The sequence below is a fragment of the Oncorhynchus tshawytscha genome, unplaced genomic scaffold (genome assembly GCF_018296145.1).
Source record: "Oncorhynchus tshawytscha isolate Ot180627B unplaced genomic scaffold, Otsh_v2.0 Un_contig_910_pilon_pilon, whole genome shotgun sequence".
NCBI classification, from domain to species: Eukaryota; Metazoa; Chordata; class Actinopteri; order Salmoniformes; family Salmonidae; genus Oncorhynchus; species Oncorhynchus tshawytscha.
Window position 1 is genome coordinate 14,454 of NW_024609632.1, and position 21,353 is coordinate 35,806.

Sequence of the window (21,353 nt, forward strand, 5' to 3'; positions counted from 1 at the left end):
GTTGAGTAGTGTTTTATTATGTAATAGATCATATGGGTTGAGTAGTGTGTTATTATGTAATAGATCATATGGGTTAGTGTTTTATTATGTAATAGATCATATGGGTTAGTGTTTTATTATGTAATAGATCATATGGGTTAGTGTTTTATTATGTAATAGATCATATGGGTTGAGTAGTGTTTTATGATGTAATAGATCATATGGGTTGAGTAGTGTTTTATTATGTAATAGATCATATGGGTTGAGTAGTGTTTTATTATGTAATAGATCATATGGGTTGAGTAGTGTTTTATTATGTAATAGATCATATGGGTTAGTGTTTTATTATGTAATAGATCATATGGGTTAGTGTTTTATTATGTAATAGATCATATGGGTTAGTGTTTTATTATGTAATAGATCATATGGGTTAGTGTTTTATTATGTAATAGATCATATGGGTTAGTGTTTTATTATGTAATAGATCATATGGGTTAGTGTTTTATTATGTAATAGATCATATGGGTTGAGTAGTGTTTTATGATGTAATAGATCATATGGGTTGAGTTGTGTTTTATTATGTAATAGATCATATGGGTTAGTGTTTTATTATGTAATAGATCATATGGGTTAGTGTTTTATTATGTAATAGATCATATGGGTTGAGTAGTGTTTTATTATGTAATAGATCATATGGGTTAGTGTTTTATTATGTAATAGATCATATGGGTTAGTGTTTTATTATGTAATAGATCATATGGGTTAGTGTTTTATTATGTAATAGATCATATGTGAAGAATGGCGCTGAAGGAGATGGCCTCAGTTTTATGATCCCGTAACCAATTATGCGATTGCGTATGTTTCTTCGCGTTATTTGTAACTGATTTTGTACATAATGTTTCTGCCACGGTGTCTTATAACTGAAAACATCTACGAGATCTCAGGACAGCGGTTACTCACCCCGTACTGGAGATACTTCTAAATACTTTTTCTTCAATGAATACTTCTAAATACTTTTTCTTCAATGAGTCGGACGGGAAGGATTAACTTCAGACGCCTGACAAGGCCCTCATCTCCATCATTCACAGGAGAAAGAGACGGAGGTCTGGGTGCCTTGTAAGGATCCGTCGTCAAGAGGGTAATCTACCTTTACCATCAGTCCTATTAGCCAACATACAATCAATCCATAAGAAAATACGAAGTACGATCACGTATATCCTACCAATGGGACAAAAACTGTTTCATCGAGTCATCATATCACAACCAACCAGTGTTGGGAGTCCCATAGGGCGACGCAGACCGACTAAAAGGTCGACCAATTAATCAGCTATAAATTAGGGCCGATTTCAAGTTCATAACAATCAGTAATCGGACTTTTTGGACACCGATTATGGACGATTACATTGCAATCTACGAGGAAACTGCGTGGCAGGCTGACTTCCTGTTAAGAGAGTGCAGCGTCAAAAGGACCTTGTGGCTGCACGGAGGTAAGTTGCTAGCATTAAACGTATCTTAAAGAAACCAATCTTCACATAACCACCAGTTAACGTACACATGGTGAATGATATTACGAGGTTAACTAGCTTGTCCTGCGTTGCATATAATCAATGCAGTGCCTGTTCATTTATCACAGAATCACAGCCTACTTCAACTTCGCCAAATGGGTGATGATTTCACAAAAAAGTGCATTGCTGAAAAAAAAAAAAAAGCACAATCTTTGCACCAATGTACCAAACCATAAACATCAATGCCGTTCTTAAAATCAATACAGCACTGTACATACACTAAGTTGCCTGTGCCTTTAAACAGCCTGGAAAATTCCAGAAAATTGTGTCATGGCTTTAGAAGCTTCTGATAGGCTAATTGACATCATTTAAGTCAATTTGAGGTGTTCTTGTGGATGTATTTCAAGGCCTACCTTCAAACTCAGTGCCTCTTTGCTTGACATCATGGGAAAATCAAAAGAAATCAGCCAAGACCTCAGAAAAGAAATTGTAGACCTCAACAAGTCTGGTTCATCCGTGGGAGCAATTTCCAAATGCCTGAAGGTACCACATTCATCTGAACAAACAATAGTATGCAAGTATAAACACTTTGGGACCACGCAGCCGTTATATTGGCTCACTCATGCCCCTCCTCTCCCCTGTAACTATTCCCCAGGTCGTTGCTGTAAATGAGAATGTGTTCTCAGTCAACTTACCTGGTCAAATAAAATAACGTTAAAATTAAAATAAATAAAAAAATACCGCTAAGGAAGGAGACGCGTTCTGTCTCTGAGATTAACGTACTTTGGTGTGAAAAGTGCAAATCAATCCCAGAACAACAGCAAAGAACCTTGTGAAGATGCTGGAGGAAACAGGTACTAAAGTATCTATATCCACAGTAAAACGAGCCCTATATCGACATAACCTGAAAGGCCGCTCAGCAAGAGAGGTGAAGAACATCTCTCCTGCTCTCTGCCAACCTCAAGATAGCTTCTTTTTTTTTTAAATGACAGAAAGCAAAAGGGTAACTTTTCCAAAACCATAAAAAAGCCAGACTACGGGTTGCAACTGCAACTGGGAGAATGATCATACTTCTTGAAGAAATGGCCTCTGGTCTGATGAAACAAAAATAGAACTGTTTGGCCATAATGACCATCATTTTGTTTGGAGGAAAAAGGAGGAGGTTTGCAAGCCGAAGAACACCATCCCAACCGTGAAGCACGGGGGTGGCAGCATCATGTTGTGCAGATGCTTTGCTGCAGGAGCGACTGGTGCACTTCACAAAATAGATGGCATCATGAGAGAGGAAAATTACGTGGATATATTGAAGCAACATCTCAAGACATCGGTCAGAAAGTTAAAGCTTGATCACATGTGGGTCTTCCAAATGGGCATTGACCCCAAGCATACTTCCAAAGTTGTGGCAAAATGGCTTAAGGACAACAAAGTCAAGGTCTTGGAGTGGCCATCACAAAGCCCTGACCTCAATCACATAGAATATATTTGGGCAGAACTGAAAAAGCGTGTGTGAGCAAGAAGGCCTACAAACCTGACTCAGTTACACCAGCTCTTTCAGGAGGAATGGGGCAAAATTCACCCAACCTATTGTGGGAAGCTTGTGGAAGGCTACCCGAAATGTTTGACCCAAGTTAAACAATTTAAAGGCAATGATACCAAATACTAATTGAGTGTATGTAAACTTCTGACCCACTGGGAATGTGACGAAAGAAATAAAAGCTGAAATAAATAATTCTCTCTACTATTATTCTGACATTTCACATTCTTAAAATAAAGTGGTGATCCTAACTGACCCAAGACAGGGAATTTTACGAAGATTAAATGTCAGGAATTGTGAAAAACTGAGTTTAAATGTATTTGGCTAAGGTGTATGTAAAACACTGACTTCAACTGTAATTAGGACATAAAATGAAGGTTGTGCAACGTAACAGCAATATTTAGACTTAGGGTTTCCACCCGTTCGATAAAATATTAAACGAAGACAACAACCCACAATTGAGAAAAGGGAAAAGGCTGCCTAAGTATGATACACAACTAATATTTTTTTTAACCTGCATATTTTGTTAATATTGCCTGTAAACATGAATTTCTTTTAACTTGGGAAATTGTGTCACTTCTCTTGCATTCTGTGCAACAGTCAGGCTATATGGAATGGTTCCGTATTTCACTGAAAGAATAAACGTTTTGTCCTCGAAATGATAGTTTCCGGATTTTACCATATCAATGACCAAAGGCTTGTATTTCTATGTTCATTATATTATAATTAAGTCTATGATTTGATATTTGACAGAGTAGTCTGACTGAGCAGTGGTAGGCAGCAGGCTCGTAAGCATTCATTCAAACGGCACTTTACTGCGTTTTGCCAGCAGCTCTTAGCAATGCTTGAAGCACAGCGCTGTTTATAACTTCAAGCCTATCAACTCCCGAGATTAGGCTGGCAATACTAAAGTGCCTATAAGAACATTTTTTTTATTTAACCTTTATTTAACCAGGCAAGTCAGTTAAGAACACATTCTTATTTTCAATGACGGCCTGGGAACAGTGGGTTAACTGCCTGTTCAGGGGCAGAACGACAGATTTGTACCTTGTCAGCTCAGGGGTTTGAACTCGCAACCTTCCGGTTACTAGTCCAACGCTCTAACCACTAGGCTACGCTGCCGCCCCATCCAATAGTCAAAGGTATATGAAATACAAATGGTATAGAGAGACATAGTCATAATTCCTATAATAACTACAGCCTAAAACTTCTTAACTGGGAATATTGAAGAACTGGGAATATTGAACCACCAGCTTTCATATGGTTTCATGTTCTGAGCAAGGAACTTAAAGGTTAGCTTTTTTACATGGCACATATTGCACTTTTACTTTCTTCTCCAACACTGTGTTTTTGCATTATTTAAACCAAATTGAACATGTTTTCATTATTTATTTATGTATTATATTAAGTTCAAATAAAAGTTTAATTGTTCATTCAGTATATATATATATATAAATATGTCGATTAATCGTATCTGCTTTTTTTGGTTTCCAATAAATCGGAATCGGCGTTGAAAAATCATAAATCGGTCGACCTCTCGTCCCCACAGTGACTGTACGTACAACCAGAAGTCATGGATTACAGGCAACATCCCCACTGAGATAAAGGGTAGAGCTGCCGCTTTCAAGGAGCGGGACTCTAATCCGGGAAGCTTATCAGAAATCCCGCTATGCCCTCCAACGAACCATCAAACAGGCAAAGAGTCAATACAGGACTAAGATCGAATCGTACTACACCGGCTACAAGGTTCGTTGGATATTTGCAAGGTACAAAGAGAAGCACAGCCAGCCCAGTTGTAAACTATACAGGCTACAAAGAGAAGCACAGCCATGAGCTGCCCAGTGACACGAGCCTACCAGATGAGCTAAATTACTTCTATGCTCGCCTCGAGGCAAGTAACACTGAAACATGCATGAGAGCATCAGCTGTTCCGGGTCAACATTCCCAAGGCAGCAGGGCCAGATGGATTCCCAGGGCCTGTACTCCAAGCATGCGCTGACCAACTAGCAAGTGTCTTCACTGACATTTTCAACTTGTCCCTGACTGAGTCTGTAATACCAACATGTTTCAAGCAGACTGCAGGGTATGGGGCGGCAGGGTAGCCTCGTGGTTAGAGTGTTGGACTAGTAACCGGAAGGTTGCAAGTTCAAATCCCGAGCTGACAAGGTATAAATCTGTCGTTCTGCCCCTGAACAGGCAGTTAACCCAATGGCCGTCATTGAAAATAAGAATTTGTTCTTAACTGACTTGCCTAGTTAAATAAAGGTAAAATAAAAATAAAGACCACCATAGTTCCTGTGTTCATGAACACTAACTAAGGTAACCTACCTAAATTACTACCGACCCGTAGCACTCACGTCTGTAGCCATGAAGTGCTTTGAAAGGCTGGTCATGGCTCACATCAACACCATTATCCCAGTAACCCAAGACCCACTCCAATTTTCAAACCGCCCCAACAGATCCACAGATGATGCCATCTCTATTGCACTTACCTCACTAATGTGAGAATGCTGTTCATTGACTACAGCTCAGCGTTCAACACCATTGTGCCCTCAAAGCTCATCACTGAGCTAAGGACCCTGGGACTAAACACCTCCCTCTGCAACTGGATCCTGGACTTCCTGACGGGCTGCCCCCAGGTGGTAAGAGTAGGTAACAACACATTAGCCACGCTGATCTTCAACACGGGGGCCACTCAGGGGTGTGTACACCCTGTTCACTCATGACTGCACGGCCAGGCACGACTCCAACACCATCATTAAGTTAGCCGATGACAACAGTGGTAGGCCTGATCACTAACAACGATGACACAGCATATAGGGAGGAGGTCAGAGACTTGGTCGTGTAGTGCCAGGACAACAACCTCTCCTTCACCGTGATCAAGACAAAAGTAGATGATTGTGGACTACAGGAAAAGGAGGACCGAGCCCCCACTCTCATCGACAGGCTGCAGTGGAAGAGGTTGAGAGCTTCAAGTTCCTTGAGGTCCACATCACCAACAAACTAATATGGTCCAGACACAAAGAAAGTCGTGAAGGGCACGACAAAGCCTATTCCCCCTCAGGAGACTGAAAAGATTTGGCATGGGTCCATCAGATCCTCAAAAGGTTGATGAAGTGATGGTGGGCAGCGTTCATATATATTCAGTGGGAAAGTCAACCTGAACATGTAAACTCACTCCACAGCTTGAAACGTCCCAGATGGAGCTGTCCAACTGGTACCTTTTCTATCGCTCCATCGGTTCATTGTCAAGGAGAGCGGTCACATGTGATGAGAAGCAGAGGATCAGTTTGAGTCCAGTATGGTGGACAGAGGAGGAAACTAAACTGTAAGCAACACACTGATGTCTAAAAAAGTTAGTAATTTCCAAATGAAACCATGTTCTTTAAGGTCTGTATGTTGGAGTTCAGCCTTCATTTGTCCTGATAAAGTAGGAAATTGAGTACATTTTGTCCATTAGAGACAAAAAAAAAAGAAGCTTGTTTTAAATATATATTTGATGGAGGCCAAGTCTCACAAAAAATGCTTTTCATTTATAAATATTTCAAGGCTTACAGAGTTGGTTTTAAACTATATATTTGTTGTTGTGCAGATCAAATGTTAATTAAGCAATACAATACCACATTGAAGTGTCTGGAGTTTAGTTTGTGTGTTCTAGAGTCTGGTAAAGATAGGGGGTTGACCGGGACAGGCAATGTCACAACCATACTGTTTTCAGGAAACATGTTTATAAAACAAGCAGCTTACTTGGATCATCTTGAAACTTTCTCTCTGAAGCCAACTTTATCAAGGTTTTATATGGTCTATTGGTTCCTCTCTTTTCATTGGCAGAATCCTTTTTCAGTGTTATGATATTCATAACATCCATATCCACCAGTCTATCTTCCTGTCAACTAACAGAACTCCACTGGTTGTCCTGGTAACAGATACCAGTGGGCAGATCTATTGTATTTGTTCAAACTAAACTACAGCACTTACTTTGATGTGTCAAATCTGATCCTTTCTTCTCTTCTCCTCCTCCCACAGTTCCACTCAGCCCCGTTGTTTTCCTGCAGTCCACCAGCAGCACAGACAACCTCTTCATACCCAGCAGTAAGGTGCTACCGGGAGAGGCACGACACATGGGGACTCCGGGAGGGAGGAAGGGCTAGCGTTGTCCTGGTAACCATAAAGAGGGGACACAGACACATGTCATTATGGATGCTGATGTCACTGTTGTCGTAAAGTGCTTTACAGAAACCCAGCCCAGACCCAGATAGAGCAAGCTGTATGCTAGACCAGACCAAGCTGTATGCTAGACCAGACCAAGCTGTATGCTAGACCAGACCAAGCTGTATGCTAGACCAGACCAAGCTGTATGCTAGACCAGACCAAGCTGTATGCTAGACCAGACCAAGCTGTATGCTAGACCAGACCAAGCTGTATGCTAGACCAGACCAAGCTGTACCATCTGGTGTTCTGATCTGGAGAGACTCTTCTCTGCCTCGTCAGCATCAGGATGTTGTTGAGGCTCCCCAGAGGATCCACCATAGTCACGTCTCTCTCCTGTGTGAATGAGAACATCAAACTGATGGTAAACTTATGATCTTCTATTGCAATCAGAGTCTTACAAGAGGCATGAATATGTCTAAAAAGGCCTAAAACTTTCATCATGATTTTGTAAAATACTGTTTGTGTTGCAAATGTTAAAGGGTCGTTCCACCAAATGGGTGCCTTTAAGTAGAAATTATGCACCAATATTGAATTTTAAAAGCCTGTTATACTAGATGAGGGGAACTTTAATATAGACAACATGGAGAATTCAATACATTTAATTGAAAAGTCCCTAAAATATATGAACCAATGGGAGATTGACCCTTTAACAATTCCTACAGTACTGAACAACATATTCAAGTGTAGAACTTCAGGAGAATGCCACTTTAAAACCCCACATTAGTTAAACAACGGCATAGTTTGTGCCCCTGTGTTTAAGACCGTACTCACTGGTGTTAATCTGATATTCAGTCTCCTCCGCTTTCACTCCCAAAACGTCTTCCTCCTGTTTTATTGAGATAGCCTCCTCTTCCTCTTTTACTCTAAAAGGGTCTTCCTCTTCTTTCAATGTTATGGCATCTTCCTCGTTTTTGATTCTGAAAGCTTCTACCTCCTCCTCTTCTACTTTGACAACCTCCTTCCCGTCTTCCTCTTTCACTGTAATATCATCCTCTTCTTCTTTCAATGTGATAGCGTCCTCTTCCTCCCTTTTCATCCTGAAAGCTTCTTCCTCTCCTTTCATCAGAGCTTCTTTCTCCTTCAAGTTTAGTGAGCTCATGCCAGTTCGCAGTTGTAAAAGAGAACTTGTTCTCAACTAGTCTACCTGGTTAAATAAAGGTGAAATAAAATAAAATAAAAAATGCTCCGGGAGATTAGCCTAGTGCAGAACCAATGTAACACATTTGCTCATTTAACAAGCAAATTGCGTTTAAATGAACGAGTAGGTAGGTAAACAGAATTATGTTCTAAACACTAAGATTAATATATACAAGATTGGTCTAAAGATCTTAAACGTTTCAGTTTTATGTTTGCTAGCAAACCACCGCGATGGGTGAATCAGAAAGCCTTTTGTCGCTTTTGAAGAAGCCTCCTGTTCCGTCCACTAGATTATACGTCACGCAAGAAACATCACCTGAAAGACTCATATCGCCGCCTGCTGACTGGAGTGGGTAACGCAGATTGAAAACATATTAATTACAATGTTTATTCTGGCAAGCAATGTCATGAGAAGACATTTTTTTTAAAACCTACTTTTAAAACAGATTATGTTTTCTCTTACTTCTTACAGCCAATACTTTCCTCCAGGGCTGACCTGCCCGTTAGACAGGATTAGGTGACAGATGAAAGAGTTTTCATTTTTTGTCATCGTTATTCTGCAAGCCATCGTTAAATTTGCGTGATTTGATTTGTATTGCGTGAAGTGATTTGTATTTTCCTTCAACTTTCTGAAGAGGAAACAGCCAGGAAATGCCCCTGTCTGAGTGCATTTGTCTACCACTATATTTAGCTGTTAGCGATGATGCTAATGACAACTATCTTCTGGTTGATGGAAAAGCTTTCCCAAAAAACCTTGTCAATTAAATAACGCAGACACGGGGGGAGGGGGGGATCCATTACAACGTCTATTCTGGCAAGCAATGTTATAAGAAGTAATTTAAAAAACAACCAGATGTTATGTTTTCTCTTACTCCTTAATTCCAATACTTTCCTCCAGGCCTGACCTGCCCATTAGACAGGATTAGGTGACAGATTGACGAGGGTGGCATATTCCGAGCTAAATTGACCAAGGCTCATCGCTAACAACACATAATAACACCTCACATAATGCTGCCCAAAAATAATGAAAACTTCTCTCACCCAGTGGCATATGGGATATTTATGTGAGTGTTGGTGTTGCCTCATGAAGCAGTGCCCAGTCTCTGAAGTGCCGTTTTGGGTGGTGGTTTTTGTTTTTTTTAATTAATTAATTTGTATAAATTTTTTGCCATAGTTATTCTGAACCTACTGCTTGCAAGTTGTTGTTATCTTCACCCAAAAAATGAAAATATCTAAGAATTGTTTTTCTATTTTTCTCAGACTTCAAAAGTGGTCTCCTGATGTGGTTTAATTATTGTTGAGAACATCTAAAAGACAGGGACAAATCAGAAACCTTGAAAAAATAAACGTAGATATATTAGATATTAGGTCCCTGAATGGTCAAAAACCTCTTCAAATAGAAGTAAGTTTATAGCACAAAATATCTTACAGGTAAACCATCTCTCACTCTCTCTCATCATGTCACAAGCTGATGGAAATGATGTAAATATATCACTAGCCACTTTAAACAATGCTACCTTATATAATGTTACTTACCCTACATTATTCATCTCATATGCATACGTATATACTGTACTCTATATCATCGACTGCATCCTTATGTAATACATGTATCACTAGCCACTTTAACTATGCCACTTTGTTTACATACTCATCTCATATGTATATACTGTACTCGATATCATCTACTGTATCTTGCCTATGCTGCTCTGTACCATCACTCATTCATATATCCTTATGTACATATTCTTTATCCCCTTACACTGTGTATAAGACAGTAGTTTTGGAATTGTTAGTTAGATTACTTGTTGGTTATTACTGCATTGTCGGAACTAGAAGCACAAGCATTTCGCTACACTCACATTAACATCTGCTAACCATGTGTATGTGACAAATAAAATTTGATTTGATTTGAAGCTGACAGGCTCCCAGAGGCAGGGCAATAAAAGGCCCCAGCTCACTCAACTGCCCCTCCCTCTCCAACAGCCATCAACCCAGAACATCCTGAAGACAGAACATCTAAAAGATCATCTTGGAAGCCTTTCTTCCTCATGGAGCTTTTCAAAAGTGAGGTGAATATTCAATGTGATGTTTGTACAGTGCATTTGTAAAGTATTCAGACCCCTTGACTTTCTCCACATTTTGTTAAGTTACAGCCTTATTTTAAAATGGATTTTTTAAAATTACATATTCCAAACTGGTTCTCTATCAGCAATCTGATAGATTCGGAATTCGGAAAATATTCAGACACCTTTTGTTACATTACAGCTTATTCTAAAATGTATTAAATTACATTTGTTCCTCATCAATCTACACACAATAACCAAATAATAATTTAATTTACCACAAGTGGACCAATCAAGTTGTAGAAACATCTCAAGGATGATCAATGGGAACAGGATGCACCTGAGCTCAATTCCGAGGATCAGAGAAAAGGGTCTGAAAACTTATGTAAATAAGATTTATGTTTTTTTTGTTTTTAATAAATTTGCTAAAATTTCTAAAAGCCTTTTATCACTTCATCATTATGGGTTATTGTGTGTAGATTGATGAGGAAATTGTTTAATTTAATCCATTTTAGAATAAGATGCAACATAACAAAATGTGCAAAAAGTCACGGGGTCTGAATACTTTCCAAAGGCATTGGAAGTGATTGAGGAGAGAGCATCATTACTATATTCTAATTACAATCATTGATCCATAAGAGAACACCTGACCAAAGCCAGGCGTGACCCATACAGAATTAAAACAACATTATTCTTAATGAGAAATAGAATCTAAAAAACAAATGTTTGCATAACCAAAGCCATGAAAACTGGCACCAACATTGTATTTAGCTAGGATTTCATAAGGCCAGGAAGGTCATTGAGAATAACAATAGACAATAGTTATTGTTGCTAGTTCAGGGATGAAGATAGTGCAGGTTCATGAATGTTATAGATGTGTTCACAGTGTGGATGTTGACAGAGGGGGATTAGAACCCCAAAGTAATAGTAGTACAAAATTTCATAAAGGACATTTAACATTCTGGTTTAGGGGGGTAATAACTTTAAGGAAACCACTATTCACACTGTGTACAGACATAGAAAACCATCACATCAAGGTGGTGTTACAGTGATGAATGGCTATTCAATATACAACAGTAGTCTTCTCATAACGTCTAGACAGAAACCCAGCCTAAAACCCAACTAAAACCCCAACTCAGCATCTTAATGAATTAACTCACCAATCAGCTGAACTTCAGATACACCATACAAGGTACATTCACTTCAATCATTAGAATCATTTTTGTTCACTCTAGAAAACAACATATACTTACTTTTACACAGATTCAATAATAATTGAAGGTCAGTAAAGGTTTTCTGTAAAATAATGACAGCAGACTGTAGTTCAGATAGAGCCTGATCAGCATACTGTAGTTCAGATAGAGCCTGATCAGCAGACTGTAGTTCAGATAGAGCCTGATCAGCAGACTGTAGTTCAGATAGAGCCTGATCAGCAGACTGTAGTTCAGATAGAGCCTGATCAGCAGACTGTAGTTCAGATAGAGCCTGATCAGCAGACTGTAGTTCAGATAGAGCCTGATCAGCAGACTGTAGTTCAGAGACTGATCAGCAGACTGTAGTTCAGATAGAGCCTGATCAGCAGACTGTAGTTCAGATAGAGCCTGATCAGCAGACTGTAGTTCAGATAGAGCCTGATCAGCAGACTGTAGTTCAGATAGAGCCTGATCAGCAGACTGTAGTTCAGATAGAGCCTGATCAGCAGACTGTAGTTCAGATAGAGCCTGATCAGCAGACTGTAGTTCAGATAGAGCCTGATCAGCAGACTGTAGTTCAGATAGAGCCTGATCAGCATACTGTAGTTCAGATAGAGCCTGATCAGCATACTGTAGTTCAGATAGAGCCTGATCAGCATACTGTAGTTCAGATAGAGCCTGATCAGCATACTGTAGTTCAGATAGAGCCTGATCAGCAGACTGTAGTTCAGATAGAGCCTGATCAGCATACTGTAGTTCAGATAGAGCCTGATCAGCATACTGTAGTTCAGATAGAGCCTGATCAGCATACTGTAGTTCAGATAGAGCCTGATCAGCATACTGTAGTTCAGATAGAGCCTGATCAGCATACTGTAGTTCAGATAGAGCCTGATCAGCAGACTGTAGTTCAGATAGAGCCTGATCAGCATACTGTAGTTCAGATAGAGCCTGATCAGCATACTGTAGTTCAGATAGAGCCTGATCAGCATACTGTAGTTCAGATAGAGCCTCAGACTCAGATAGAGCCTGATCAGCATACTGTAGTTCAGATAGAGCCTGATCAGCAGACTGTAGTTCAGATAGAGCCTGATCAGCATACTGTAGTTCAGATAGAGCCTGCATACAGCATAGAGCCTGTAGTTCAGATAGAGCCTGATCAGCATACTGTAGTTCAGATAGAGCCTGATCAGCAGACTGTAGTTCAGATAGAGCCTGATCAGCAGACTGTAGTTCAGATAGAGCCTGATCAGCATACTGTAGTTCAGATAGAGCCTGATCAGCATACTGTAGTTCAGATAGAGCCTGATCAGCAGCCATACTGTAGTTCAGATAGAGCCTGATCAGCATACTGTAGTTCAGATAGAGCCTGATCAGCATACTGTAGTTCAGATAGAGCCTGATCAGCATACTGTAGTTCAGATAGAGCCTGATCAGCATACTGTAGTTCAGATAGAGCCTGATCAGCATACTGTAGTTCAGATAGAGCCTGATCAGCAGACTGTAGTTCAGATAGAGCCTGATCAGCATACTGTAGTTCAGATAGAGCCTGATCAGCAGACTGTAGTTCAGATAGAGCCTGATCAGCATACTGTAGTTCAGATAGAGCCTGATCAGCATACTGTAGTTCAGATAGAGCCTGATCAGCAGACTGTAGTTCAGATAGAGCCTGATCAGCAGACTGTAGTTCAGATAGAGCCTGATCAGCAGACTGTAGTTCAGATAGAGCCTGATCAGCAGACTGTAGTTCAGATAGAGCCTGATCAGCAGACTGTAGTTCAGATAGAGCCTGATCAGCAGACTGTAGTTCAGATAGAGCCTGATCAGCAGACTGTAGTTCAGATAGAGCCTGATCAGCATACTGTAGTTCAGATAGAGCCTGATCAGCATACTGTAGTTCAGATAGAGCCTGAGCCTGTAGTTCAGATAGAGCCTTCAGCATACTGAGTTCAGATAGAGCCTGATCAGCAGACTGTAGTTCAGATAGAGCCTGATCAGCAGACTGTAGTTCAGATAGAGCCTGATCAGCAGACTGTAGTTCAGATAGAGCCTGATCAGCAGACTGTAGTTCAGATAGAGCCTGATCAGCAGACTGTAGTTCAGATAGAGCCTGATCAGCAGACTGTAGTTCAGATAGAGCCTGATCAGCAGACTGTAGTTCAGATAGAGCCTGATCAGCAGGGCGGGCAATATAGTACACAACTGTATCGTCTGCATACAGATGCAGGTAACAGTTTATTTTGACAAAACAATATTGTTAATGTAAACAATATAGTTGTTTATTAGACATTATAACATATAACACAATGCCTAGGTACTAAAGATTTTATATGCAACATTTGACACACAAAAGTACTCGTTACAATTTTGAATGCTAAGCAGGACAAGGAAAATATTCAAATTCACACACTTATTAAGAGAACATCCCTGGTCATACCTACTGCCTCTGATCTGGCTCTACTAAACAGAGAACATCCCTGGTCATACCTACTGCCTCTGATCTGGCTCTACTAAACAGAGAACATCCCTGGTCATACCTACTGCCTCTGATCTGGCTCTACTAAACAGAGAACATCCCTGGTCATACCTACTGCCTCTGATCTGGAGGACTCACTAAACAGAGAACATCCCTGGTCATACCTACTGCCTCTGATCTGGCTCTACTAAACAGAGAACATCCCTGGTCATACCTACTGCCTCTGATCTGGAGGACTCACTAAACAGAGAACATCCCTGGTCATACCTACTGCCTCTGATCTGGCTCTACTAAACAGAGAACATCCCTGGTCATACCTACTGCCTCTGATCTGAGAACAGGACTGCCTCTGATCTCTACTAAACAGAGAACATCCCTGGTCATTCCTTCTGCCTCTGATCTGGAGGACTCACTAAACAGAGAACATCCCTGGTCATCCCTACTGCCTCTGATCTGGAGGACTCACTAAACAGAGAACATCCCTGGTCATACCTACTGCCTCTGATCTGGAGGACTCACTAAACAGAGAACATCCCTGGTCCCTACTGCCTCTGATCTGGAGGACTCACTAAACAGAGAACATCCCTGGTCATCCCTACTGCCTCTGATCTGGAGGACTCACTAAACAGAGAACATCCCTGGTCATTCCTACTGCCTCTGATCTGGAGGACTCACTAAACAGAGAACATCCCTGGTCATCCCTACTGCCTCTGATCTGGAGGATCTGGCTCTACTAAACAGAGAACATCCCTGGTCATTCCTACTGCCTCTGATCTGAGCTCTACTAAACAGAGAACATCCCTGGTCATTACTGCCCTACTGCCATCCCTGATCTGAGCTCTACTAAACAGAGAACATCCCTGGTCATTCCTACTGCCTCTGATCTGAGCTCTACTAAACAGAGAACATCCCTGGTCATACCTACTGCCTCTGATCTGGCTCTACTAAACAGAGAACATCCCTGGTCATTCCTACTGCCTCTGATCTGAGCTCTACTAAACACAAATGCATCGTTTGAAAACAAGAAAATGCTACCGTCTGCTTTGCTTAATATAAGGAATTTGAAATAATTTAGAGAGAGACTAGAGAGTAGAATAGGACTGTACAGCCTTACCTGCATTCCCACCTGTACAGTTACTAGAGAGTAGAATAGGACTGTACAGCCTTACCTGCATTCCCACCTGTACAGTTACTAGATAGTAGAATAGGACTGTACAGCCTTACCTGCATTCCCACCTGTACAGTTACTAGAGAGTAGAATAGGACTGTACAGCCTTACCTGCATTCCCACCTGTACAGTTACTAGAGAGTAGAATAGGACTGTACAGCCTTACCTGCATCCCCACCTGTACAGTTACTAGAGAGTAGAATAGGACTGTACAGCCTTACCTGCATTCCCACCTGTACAGTTACTAGAGAGTAGAATAGGACTGTACAGCCTTACCTGCATTCCCACCTGTACAGTTACTAGAGAGTAGAATAGGACTGTACAGCCTTACCTGCATTCCCACCTGTACAGTTACTAGAGAGTAGAATAGGACTGTACAGCCTTACCTGCATTCCCACCTTACAGTTACTAGAGAGTAGGCGAAGTTCCTCAATCTGGGGAAGAATACCTCTAATGTGGAATTTATAAAAATGTAATTACATTTTTTATTTAAACTTTAATTAACCAGGAAGGGCTCATTAAGATTAAAATCTATTTTTTCAAGAGTGTCCTGGCCAGTATTTAACATTCATATTGGACTGTACAGCCTTACCTGTGGAATAGGACTGTACAGCCTGGAATACTGCGGAATAGGACTGTACAGCCTTACCTGAGGAATAGGACTGTACAGCCTTACCTGCGGAATAGGACTGAATAGGACTGTACAGCCTGCGGAATAGGGAATGGAATAGGACTGTACAGCCTTACCTACGGAATAGGACTGTACAGCCTACCTACGGAATAGGACTGTACAGCCTGGAATAGGACTGTACAGCCTTACCTGAATAGGACTGTACAGCCTTACCTACGGAATAGGACTGTACAGCCTTACCTGTGGAATAGGACTGTACAGCCTTACCTGTGGAATAGGACTGTACAGCCTTACCTGAATAGGACTGTACATAGGACTGTACAGCGGAATAGGACTGTACAGCCTACCTGTGGAATAGGACTGTACAGCCTTACCTGTGGAATAGGACTGTACAGCCTTACCTGCGGAATAGGACTGTACAGCCTTACCTGCGGAATAGGACTGTACAGCCTTACCTGCGGAATAGGACTGTACAGCCTTACCTGTGGAATAGCAGCTGACATGAGTTTTTTGTACGGTATGACTTTACTGACAAAACTTTGGATGGAAACGTGGTTAATCAAGCTATATACAGGCTAATTATGTTCCTCTCAGGAAGCTCCGTGGTTAATCAAGCTATATACAGGCTAATTATGTTCCTCTCAGGAAGCTCCGGTAAACAGTGGTTGTTGTGCACTTCTGCCACGACCAGGCCTGGAGTCCATTTTGACTTTGTTGATAGCTACCTGCTGTGTTGCTAAAAACGTAGCAGCTAACTAGATACCGATCAACCTGTTGTGTGTATTGAACATTCATATTGGACAGCCTTACCTATAGAGTAGCACCACCATCCATCAGCCCATTCTCTTCTTGACGTCAAAGCTGCAGTGTATTGTTGCTGTAGGAGTTTATGATTAATAATCCTATTTCAAGACACACTAAGATGTCCCCATACTATTCATTTAAAGCCCCTCTGTCAGATATAAATCATCAGAGTGGGAAACCAACTGACATGGAAACAATGGAGCAAATGTATCACTATCAGAGGGGTGTATTATGACATCAGATAGAACTACTCAGACATTCCAAATCAGGCTTCATCCACATCATGAAGGTGGATATTGATCCAACCATTTCAAAATCAGCCCGGTAAGCCCGGTAATGACCGGGCTGATGGAAACAGGATATGCCTTTACAATTTTATAAATCCAGACAGGCAATTTGTTTGTTCATTTTACAGGGTGGGATCCTTTTGTGTCAGTAAAAATGTATGAGCAGGAAATAGCGGTGGAAACTCCGGTGGAAACTCCTTTATGCGCAAATATTTATATAACAACCATCATATCGAAGTTAACTTGGAGTCACGTGATGATATGTTGTGTGGTCCTCCCTATACGACTTGGGAACCCATGTAGTTTATTAGGCTACAGATGAAATAAGTTATGAACTTCACAGGGTGGTGAAAGTGCACGTGATGAGCTTGATGCTCCTTTCCAATACATTTTGAGGGTCTTATTCTGGTGACATGATGATTGATGCTTGGCTGCCATTTGACAAATATAATAATATGGCTCTCATCCATAATAATCTCATCATGTACAGTGGGGAGAAGTATTTGATTCACTGCCGATTTGTCAGGTTTTCCTACTTACAAAGCATGTAGAGGTCTGTAATTTTTATCATAGGTACACTTCAACTGTAAGAGACGGAATCTAAAACAAAAATCAAGAAAATCCCATTGTATGATTTTTAAGTAATTAATTTGCATTTTATTGCATGACATAAGTATTTGATACATCAGATCCAACACCTGCTGCTTATTCAAACCAGCCCACTGGGCACAGACGTCAGTTAAACATCTAGTTTGTATTTCCATTTCTTTGATTCATCAACTAAAGTGAATTCAACATGAAATCAACACAAAATGTCACCTGTCATTGGATTTAGGTTGCCAGTTGGGTGAAAAATAAAGATTCCTGATGTTGATGGCTTGTTACAAATCCAATCAGTTTTCTGCATTGATCAAACATCATCACATGGATTTGTTTTGTTGAAATGACGTGGAAACAACATTTATTCATACAGTGGGAGGCTTGGGTCAATCCGTGAGCGAGTCAGTGAATATTTTCATGTCATTAAATCATCAGTGGGCTACAATGCAAATGTAAACAATGGAGCAAATGCATCGCATCCAAATATCACTTGATTATCTGTAGTGCTGGAGGAATGACACACTCAGATAAACACACACAGTCAGAGTTTTAAAAAGGACCATTTAAACAGTTGGAATCTGATCAACTCTATATTCAAACTGACAGACTCCATATTCAATGAATGTTTTCTAATAAAAACAAACAAATATATGTTTGAGTAAATTTTGTACAATTCAATTTCATCTGGTAAAAACAGGTCAACACATTATCAGTCAACAATATAAGACAACGGGAGCACTGTGTATGTTCTCTGATGAATTTTAAGTTGAGAGTCTAGAATAATTAAGTCAATGTGATGTGAAATATCAATTTACACACTAGAAGTAATTATTCTATCCTGTGTGGATTTTCATATGACTTTTAAGTGACTGTGATGAGTAATATGTCTTCCCACAGTCTGAGCATTTGTAAGGCTTCTCCCCTGTGTGCAGTCTCATGTGTTCTTTCAGCTTTCCTAACCGGTTAAAACGCTTTCCACACTGGGAACAGTGGTAAGGTTTCTCCCCTGTGTGGATTCGCTCATGAGCTTTCATGCTTCCTAACTGGCTAAAACTCTTTCCACACTGGGAGCAATGGAAAGGCTTCTCCCCTGTGTGTATTCGCTCATGAGATCTCATGTTTCCTAACTGGTTAAAACTCTTTCCACACTGGGAGCAATGGTGTGGCTTCGACCCTGTGTGTGTCCTCTGATGTCTGTTCAGGCTTCCTAACTTGGTAAACCTAGTTCCACACTGGGAGCAGTGGTAAGGCTTCTCTCCTGTGTGTATTCGCTCATGAGATTTCATGTTTCCTAACTTGTTAAAACTCTTTCCACACTCGGCGCAATGGAAAAGCTTCTCCCCTGTGTGTATTCGCTCATGAACTTTCAGCTTTCCTAACTGGTTAAAACTCTTTCCACACTGTGCGCAATTGTGTGGCTTCTCTCCTGGTTGTGTCCTCTCATGTCTTTTCAGGCTTCCTAATTTGGTAATACTCTTTCCAATCTGGGAGCAGAGGTGCTCTCTTTCTGGTTTGGAAGTCCCTGGTTCCGCAGAGTTTGGTTTTCCTCCTGCCAAAGACAGAGTTTATTTAAAGACAGAGCAGAATGAAATCTCCACATGATAAAACTTCCTTGCTATGAACTTTAAACCAAATCAGATCCCTCAATAACCTGAGGCCAGCTTTCAAACATTTCATAATTTAAAACCATTTTTGTGTGATTTTAAAACAAATGTTGTAGAGCATCCTGGTAATTACTGTTTACAAGACTTATTTGTATTTCTGTTTTACCAGTCAGAACACAAAACACTAAACAGTCCTATGACACTCAAGACACAGACGTCGCTGGATTCCTATCAAGCAGGTGGTTGTAAATATATAACCTTCATAGCTGTATGATACAGGATGTGACCTACACACTTCCTTAAACATATAATAAGTCATTTAAAGTGGAAGTCCAAAACTTGTTTTTACGTCGAAGACACAAAGCACATCAGTAACATCTCCCCGTTGTTGAAAGGGTTCGACACCTGCTGTTTAAATGGCCCAATTTCTAATTTAGACGTTCACACATTTTGACTATCATTAATTTCATGATATTTTGGGTAAAGTAAAAAAGAATGTGAAATATTTGGGGTAAATGTTACTAAAAATATAAATATGTAAAGTGTTGGTCCCATGTTTCATGAGCTGAAATAAAATATCCCCGAATTTTTCCACATGCATGAAAGCTTATTTACCTGAAATTTGGTGAACAAATTTGTTTACATCCGTTAGTGAACATTTCTCCTTTGCCAAGATAATCCATTCACCTGACAGGTGTGGCATTTCAAGAACCTGAGCATGCTCATTACACAGGTACACCTTGCGCTGGGGCCAATAAAAGGCCACTCTAAAATGTGCCGTTTTGTCACACAACAATGCCACAGATGTCTCAGAGGGAGCGTGCAATTGGCATGCTGACTGCAGGAATGTCCACTGGAGCTGTTGCCAGGGAATTTAATGTACAGTACCAGTCAAAAGATTGGACACGCCTACTCATTCAAGGGTTTTTCTTTATTTTACTATTTTCTACATTGTGGAATAATAGTGAAGACATCAAAACCAGGAAAAAACAATATGGAATCATGTAGTAACCAAAAAGTGTTAAACAAATCTAAATATATATTAGATTCTTCAAAGTAGCCACCCTTTGCCTTGATGACAGCTTGGCATTCTCTCAACCAGCTTCACCTGAAATTCTTTTCCAACAGTCTTGTAGGAGTTCCCACATATGCTGAGCATTTGTTGGCTGCTTTTCCTTCACTCTGCGGTCCAACTCATCCCAAACCATCTCAATTGGGTTGAGGTCGGGTGATTGTGGAGGCCAAGGTCATCTGATGCTGTACTCCATCACTCTCCTTCTTGGTCAAATAGCCCTTACACAGCCTGGAGGTGTGTTTGGTTATTGTCCTGTTGAAAAACAAATGATAGGCCCACTAAGCCCAAACCAGATGGGATGGCGTATCGCTGCAGAATGCTGTGGTAGCCATGCTGGTTAAGTGTGCATTGAATTCTAAATAAATCACAGACAGTGTGACCAGCAAAGTACCCCCACTCCACCTCCTCCATGCTTCACGGTGGGAACCACACATGCAGAGATCATCTGTTCACCTCCTCTGTGTCTCACAAAGAACCCGAAAATCTCAAATTTGGACAAAGGACAGATCTAATGTCCATTGCTCGTGTTTCTTGGCCCAAGCAAGTCTCTTCTTCTTATTGGTGTCCTTGAGTAGTGGTTTCTTTGCATAAATTCAACATTGAAGGCCTGATTCACACAGTCTCCTCTGAACATGTTGATGTCTGTTACTTCTACTCTGTGAAGCAGTTATTTGTGCTGCAATTTGAATAGTGAACTTATCCTCTGCAGGAGAGGTTTCAGAGGGAGTTTGCAATTGGCATGCTGACTGCAGGAACATCCACTGGAGCAGTTTCCAGAGAATTAGGCAGAAATGAACATTCAATTAATTATAGAGAATTTGGCATCCAACCGGCTTCACAACCGCAGACCACGTATAGCCAGCTCAGGACCTCCACATTGTCTTAGACCTGCCACCCAGACAGCTTCATTGGCTGGGCTGGTCTTGGCTCCCCAGCGGGTAGGCCGGTCTTCCAAGTGGGTGGGCTTATGCCCTCCCAGGCCCACCCATGGCTGTTCCCCTGCCCAGTAATGTGAAGTACATAGGCCGAATGAATTTATTTACAATGACTGACTTACTGACTGATTTCCTTATATGAACTGTAAC

The 21,353-nt window shown here is 40.8% G+C and overlaps 2 pseudogenes; both read right to left on the bottom strand.

Annotated features, from left to right (window-relative positions):
* Positions 1–21,353, bottom strand: part of LOC121845338 — a 102,767-nt pseudogene that overhangs the window by 6,325 nt on the left and 75,089 nt on the right.
* LOC112229424 overlaps positions 18,372–21,353 on the bottom strand; it is a 43,154-nt pseudogene continuing 40,172 nt past the window's right edge.